Here is a 7,500-nt window from a genome sequence, read left to right as displayed (position 1 = left end):
GATTTCAACCCGCTCGGTCTCTGCGGGGCGCCTCCACGCTTAGGCTCCCCAATGAACCGTGTTTCGCCGGCTTTACGGCTGGGGATTTCAACCCGCGCGGCTACCCGCATCGGTCTTACGGGCGAAACTCCACGCGGAGTCGCCCTGCCCGAACGTGTTTCGCCGGCTTTACGGCTGGGGATTTCAACCCGCTCGGTCTCTGCGGGGCGCCTCCACGCTTAGGCGCCCCAATGAACCGTGTTTCGCCGGCTTTACGGCTGGGGATTTCAACCCGCTCGGTCACTGCAGGGCGCCTCCACGCTTAGGCGCCCTGCTCAACCGTGTTTCGCCGGCTTTACGGCTGGGGATTTCAACCCGCACGGCTACCCGCATCGGTCTTACGGGCGCCTCCACGCTTAGACACCCTGCCCGAACGTGTTTCGCCGGCTTTACGGCTGGGGATTTCAACCCGCTCGGTCTCTGCGGGGCGCCTCCACGCTTAGGCGCCCCAATGAACCGTGTTTCGCCGGCTTTACGGCTGGGGATTTCAACCCGCGCGGCTACCCGCATCGGTCTTACGGGCGAAACTCCACGCGGAGTCGCCCTGCCCGAACTTGTTTCGCCGGCTTTACGGCTGGGGATTTCAACCCGCTCGGTCTCTGCGGGGCGCCTCCACGCTTAGGCGCCCCAATGAACCGTGTTTCGCCGGCTTTACGGCTGGGGATTTCAACCCGCGCGGCTACCCGCATCGGTCTTACGGGCAAAACTCCACGCGGAGTCGCCCTGCCCGAACTTGTTTCGCCGGCTTTACGGCTGGGGATTTCAACCCGCTCGGTCTCTGCGGGCGCCTCCACGCTTAGGCGCCCCAATGAACCGTGTTTCGCCGGCTTTACGGCTGGGGATTTCAACCCGCTCGGTCTCTGCGGGGCGCCTCCACGCTTAGGCGCCCCAATGAACCGTGTTTCGCCGGCTTTACGGCTGGGGATTTCAACCCGCTCGGTCTCTGCGGGGCGCCTCCACGCTTAGGCGCCCCAATGAACCGTGTTTCACCGGCTTTACGGCTGGGGATTTCAACCCGCGCGGCTACCCGCATCGGCCTTACGGGCGAAACTCCACGCGGAGTCACCCTGCCCGACCGCTTTTCGCCGGCTTTACGGCTGGGGATTTCAACCCGCATCGGTCTTACGGGCGCCTCCACGCTTAGACGCCCTGCCCCACCGTGTTTCGCCGGCTCTACGGCTGGGGATTTCAACCCGCGTGGTCCGTGTTTTTCGGTAACATATTCGTGTTCCTTGCCCCCGACGGGCCGTGTTTTTCGGTAACAAAATCGTGTCTTTTGTCCCCGCTGCACCGTGTTTTTTGCCCCGCTCAACCGTGTTTTTTGCCCCCGCTCAACCGTGCTTACTGCCCCCGCTCAACCGTGTTTTTTCGGTAACATAATCGTGTCTTCGGGTAACATAATCTTGTTTTTCGGGCCATTTTACACCGACGGAGGCACCCACAGGGGCCATGTACACCCCGCTTGGCATGTACATGAGGGGCTGCCTGTTCCAAAAATCCTTCCCCCCTATAGGGGAATATGCATTTTGGGTCTCCAGCCACGCCCAGGGTTACCACCCCCTGGAAATCCCCCAGGTTTACCCCCCATTTTATGTGGATGCATAGATTCAGACCGCCCTGCTCCACCGCTTTTGGCCATTTTTGCCCAACGTTAGCCGCTTCGGCGTGCCGCTGGACTGTTTTCGGGCCTTTTTCACCGACGCTTGGCCGTATCCGCTTAGTTTTCCCCAACGCTTGGCCGCATCCGCTTAGTTTTCCCCCGCTGGACTGTTTTCGGGTCATTTTTGCCCAACGTTAGCGGCTTCCGCTTGCCGCTGGACTGTTTTCGGGCCCTTTTTCACCGACCCTTGGCCGTATCCGCTTAGTTTTCCCCAACGCGTGGCCGCATCCGCTTAGTTTTCCCCCGCTGAACTGTTTTCGGATCACTTTTGCCCAACGTTAGCCGCTTCCGCTTGCCGCTGGGCTGTTTTCGGGCCATTTTTCCCCAACACTTGGCCGTATCCGCTTAGTTTTCCCCAACGCGTGGCCGCATCCGCTTTGTTTTCCCCCGCTGAACTGTTTTCGGGTCAGTTTTGCCCAACGTTAGCCGCTACCGCTTGCCGCTGGACTGTTTTCGGGCCAATTTCCACCGACTGTTGGCCGTATCCGCTTAGTTTTCCCCAACGCGTGGCCGCATCCGCTTAGTTTTCCCCCGCTGAACTGTTTTCGGGTCACTTTTGCCCAACGTTAGCCGCTTCCGCTTGCCGCTGGACTGTTTTCGGGCCAATTTCCACCGACTCTTGGCCGCATCCGCTTAGTTTTCCCCAACGCGTGGCCGCATCCGCTTAGTTTTCCCCCGCTTAACTGTTTTCGGGTCACTTTTCCCCAACGTTAGCCGCTTCCGCTTGCCGCTGGGCTGTTTTCGGGCCATTTTTCCCCAACACTTGGCCGTATCCGCTTGGTTTTCCCCAACGCGTGGCCGCATCCGCTTAGTTTTCCCCCGCTGAACTGTTTTCGGGTCACTTTTGCCCAACGTTAGCCGCTTCCGCTTGCCACTGGACTGTTTTCGGGCCAATTTCCACCGACTCTGGGCCGGATCCGCTTAGTTTTCCCCAACGCTTGGCTGCATCCGCTTAATTTTCCCCAGCTGAACTGTTTTCGGGTCACTTTGTCCCAACGTTAGCCGTTTCCGCTTGCCGCTGGACTGTTTTCGGGCCATTTTCCACCGACTCTTGGCCGTATCCGCTTGGTTTTCCCCAACGCTTGGCTGCTTCCGCTTAATTTCCCCCAGCTGAACTGTTTTCGGGTCACTTTTGCCCAACGTTAGCCGTTTCCGCTTGCCGCTGGACTGTTTTCGGGCCATTTTTCACCGACACTTGGCCGTATCCGCTTAGTTTTCGCCAACAATTGGCTGCATCCGCTTAATTTTCCAAGCTATACTGCTTTCGGGTCAGTTTTGCCCAACGTTAGCCGCTTCCGCTTGCCGCTGGGCTGTTTTCGGGCCATTTTCCACCCACGCTGGCACCGACGGGGCCATGTACACCCACGCGCGTGTACATGAGGGGGCACCCATTTTTGAAAACCTTGCCCCCCTATAGGGGAATATGCATTTTGAGGCTCTAGCCACGCCCAGGGTTACCACCCCCTGAAAATCCCCCAAGTCAAAATCACCCATGTAAAATATTCAAAAAAATCTCAAAAAATCACAAAAAATTTATAAAATCAAATAAATTCAAAAAAAAAAAAAAATTTCAAAAATTCAAAAAAAATTCAAAAAATTCAAAAAAATTCAAAAAAATTCAAAAATTTCAAAAATTCAAAAAAAGTCCAAAAACCCAAAAAAACTTCAAAAATTTCAAAAATTCAAAAAAATTTCAAAAAAAATTTCAAAAATTTGCCCCGCTGAACTGTTTTCGGGTCACTTTTGCCCAACGTTAGCCGCTTCCGCTTGCCGCTGGACTGTTTTCGGGCCAATTTCCACCGACTCTTGGCCGTATCCGCTTAGTTTTCCCCAACGCGTGGCCGCATCCGCTTAGTTTTCCCCCGCTGAACTGTTTTCGGGTCACTTTTGCCCAACGTTAGCCGCTTCCGCTTGCCGCTGGGCTGTTTTCGGGCCAATTTCCACCGACACTTGGCCGCATCCGCTTAGTTTTCCCCAACGCGTGCCCGCATCCGCTTAGTTTTCCCCCGCTGAACTGTTTTCGGGTCACTTTTGCCCAACGTTAGCCGCTTCCGCTTGCCGCTGGACTGTTTTCGGGCCAATTTCCACCGACTCTTGGCCGTATCCGCTTAGTTTTCCCCAACGCGTGGCCGCATCCGCTTAGTTTTCCCCCGCTGAACTGTTTTCGGGGCACTTTTGCCCAACGTTAGCCGCTTCCGCTTGCCGCTGGGCTGTTTTCGGGCCAATTTCCACCGACACTTGGCCGCATCCGCTTAGTTTTCCCCAACGCGTGGCCGCATCCGCTTAGTTTTCCCCCGCTTAACTGTTTTCGGGTCACTTTTCCCCAACGTTAGCCGCTTCCGCTTGCCGCTGGGCTGTTTTCGGGCCATTTTTCCCCCACACTTGGCCGTATCCGCTTAGTTTTCCCCAACGCGTGGCCGCATCCGCCTAGTTTTGCCCCGCTGAACTGTTTTCGGGTCACTTTTGCCCAACGTTAGCCGCTTCCGCTTGCCGCTGGACTGTTTTCGGGCCAATTTCCACCGACTCTTGGCCGTATCCGCTTAGTTTTCCCCAACGCGTGGCCGCATCCGCTTAGTTTTCCCCCGCTGAACTGTTTTCGGGTCACTTTTGCCCAACGTTAGCCGCTTCCGCTTGCCGCTGGGCTGTTTTCGGGCCAATTTCCACCGACACTTGGCCGCATCCGCTTAGTTTTCCCCAACGCGTGCCCGCATCCGCTTAGTTTTCCCCCGCTGAACTGTTTTCGGGTCACTTTTGCCCAACGTTAGCCGCTTCCGCTTGCCGCTGGACTGTTTTCGGGCCATTTTTCCCCCACACTTGGCCGTATCCGCTTAGTTTTCCCCAACGCGTGGCCGCATCCGCTTAGTTTTCCCCCGCTGAACTGTTTTCGGGTCACTTTTGCCCAACGTTAGCCGCTTCCGCTTGCCGCTGGGCTGTTTTCGGGCCATTTTTCACCGACACTTGGCCGTATCCGCTTAGTTTTCGCCAACAATTGGCCGCATCCGCTTAATTTTCCAAGCTATACTGCTTTCGGGTCACTTTTGCCCAACGTTAGCCGCTTCCGCTTGCCGCTGGGCTGTTTTCGGGCCATTTTCCACCCACGCTTGGCCGTATCCGCTTAGTTTTCCCCAACGCGTGGCCGCATCCGCCTAGTTTTGCCCCGCTGAACTGTTTTCGGGTCACTTTTGCCCAACGTTAGCCGCTTCCGCTTGCCGCTGGACTGTTTTCGGGCCAATTTCCACCGACTCTTGGCCGTATCCGCTTAGTTTTCCCCAACGCGTGGCCGCATCCGCTTAGTTTTCCCCCGCTGAACTGTTTTCGGGTCACTTTTGCCCAACGTTAGCCGCTTCCGCTTGCCGCTGGGCTGTTTTCGGGCCAATTTCCACCGACACTTGGCCGCATCCGCTTAGTTTTCCCCAACGCGTGCCCGCATCCGCTTAGTTTTCCCCCGCTGAACTGTTTTCGGGTCACTTTTGCCCAACGTTAGCCGCTTCCGCTTGCCGCTGGGCTGTTTTCGGGCCATTTTTCCCCCACACTTGGCCGTATCCGCTTAGTTTTCCCCAACGCGTGGCCGCATCCGCTTAGTTTTCCCCCGCTGAACTGTTTTCGGGTCACTTTTGCCCAACGTTAGCCGTTTCCGCTTGCCGCTGGACTGTTTTCGGGCCATTTTTCACCGACACTTGGCCGTATCCGCTTAGTTTTCGCCAACAATTGGCTGCATCCGCTTAATTTTCCAAGCTATACTGCTTTCGGGTCAGTTTTGCCCAACGTTAGCCGCTTCCGCTTGCCGCTGGGCTGTTTTCGGGCCATTTTCCACCCACGCTGGCACCGACGGGGCCATGTACACCCACGCGCGTGTACATGAGGGGGCACCCATTTTTGAAAACCTTGCCCCCCTATAGGGGAATATGCATTTTGAGGCTCTAGCCACGCCCAGGGTTACCACCCCCTGAAAATCCCCCAAGTCAAAATCACCCATGTAAAATATTCAAAAAAATCTCAAAAAATCACAAAAAATTTATAAAATCAAATAAATTCAAAAAAAAAAAAAAATTTCAAAAATTCAAAAAAAATTCAAAAAATTCAAAAAAATTCAAAAAAATTCAAAAATTTCAAAAATTCAAAAAAAGTCCAAAAACCCAAAAAAACTTCAAAAATTTCAAAAATTCAAAAAAATTTCAAAAAAAATTTCAAAAATTTGCCCCGCTGAACTGTTTTCGGGTCACTTTTGCCCAACGTTAGCCGCTTCCGCTTGCCGCTGGACTGTTTTCGGGCCAATTTCCACCGACTCTTGGCCGTATCCGCTTAGTTTTCCCCAACGCGTGGCCGCATCCGCTTAGTTTTCCCCCGCTGAACTGTTTTCGGGTCACTTTTGCCCAACGTTAGCCGCTTCCGCTTGCCGCTGGGCTGTTTTCGGGCCAATTTCCACCGACACTTGGCCGCATCCGCTTAGTTTTCCCCAACGCGTGCCCGCATCCGCTTAGTTTTCCCCCGCTGAACTGTTTTCGGGTCACTTTTGCCCAACGTTAGCCGCTTCCGCTTGCCGCTGGACTGTTTTCGGGCCAATTTCCACCGACTCTTGGCCGTATCCGCTTAGTTTTCCCCAACGCGTGGCCGCATCCGCTTAGTTTTCCCCCGCTGAACTGTTTTCGGGGCACTTTTGCCCAACGTTAGCCGCTTCCGCTTGCCGCTGGGCTGTTTTCGGGCCAATTTCCACCGACACTTGGCCGCATCCGCTTAGTTTTCCCCAACGCGTGGCCGCATCCGCTTAGTTTTCCCCCGCTTAACTGTTTTCGGGTCACTTTTCCCCAACGTTAGCCGCTTCCGCTTGCCGCTGGGCTGTTTTCGGGCCATTTTTCCCCCACACTTGGCCGTATCCGCTTAGTTTTCCCCAACGCGTGGCCGCATCCGCCTAGTTTTGCCCCGCTGAACTGTTTTCGGGTCACTTTTGCCCAACGTTAGCCGCTTCCGCTTGCCGCTGGACTGTTTTCGGGCCAATTTCCACCGACTCTTGGCCGTATCCGCTTAGTTTTCCCCAACGCGTGGCCGCATCCGCTTAGTTTTCCCCCGCTGAACTGTTTTCGGGTCACTTTTGCCCAACGTTAGCCGCTTCCGCTTGCCGCTGGGCTGTTTTCGGGCCAATTTCCACCGACACTTGGCCGCATCCGCTTAGTTTTCCCCAACGCGTGCCCGCATCCGCTTAGTTTTCCCCCGCTGAACTGTTTTCGGGTCACTTTTGCCCAACGTTAGCCGCTTCCGCTTGCCGCTGGACTGTTTTCGGGCCATTTTTCCCCCACACTTGGCCGTATCCGCTTAGTTTTCCCCAACGCGTGGCCGCATCCGCTTAGTTTTCCCCCGCTGAACTGTTTTCGGGTCACTTTTGCCCAACGTTAGCCGCTTCCGCTTGCCGCTGGGCTGTTTTCGGGCCATTTTTCACCGACACTTGGCCGTATCCGCTTAGTTTTCGCCAACAATTGGCCGCATCCGCTTAATTTTCCAAGCTATACTGCTTTCGGGTCACTTTTGCCCAACGTTAGCCGCTTCCGCTTGCCGCTGGGCTGTTTTCGGGCCATTTTCCACCCACGCTTGGCCGTATCCGCTTAGTTTTCCCCAACGCGTGGCCGCATCCGCCTAGTTTTGCCCCGCTGAACTGTTTTCGGGTCACTTTTGCCCAACGTTAGCCGCTTCCGCTTGCCGCTGGACTGTTTTCGGGCCAATTTCCACCGACTCTTGGCCGTATCCGCTTAGTTTTCCCCAACGCGTGGCCGCATCCGCTTAGTTTTCCCCCGCTGAACTGTTTTCGG

Source organism: Carex rostrata, unplaced genomic scaffold, assembly GCF_964058835.1.
Source record: "Carex rostrata unplaced genomic scaffold, lpCarRost1.2 SCAFFOLD_39, whole genome shotgun sequence".
NCBI classification, from domain to species: Eukaryota; Viridiplantae; Streptophyta; class Magnoliopsida; order Poales; family Cyperaceae; genus Carex; species Carex rostrata.
The sequence above is the reverse complement of the archived record's forward strand: the minus strand, read 5'-3'. Positions refer to the sequence as shown.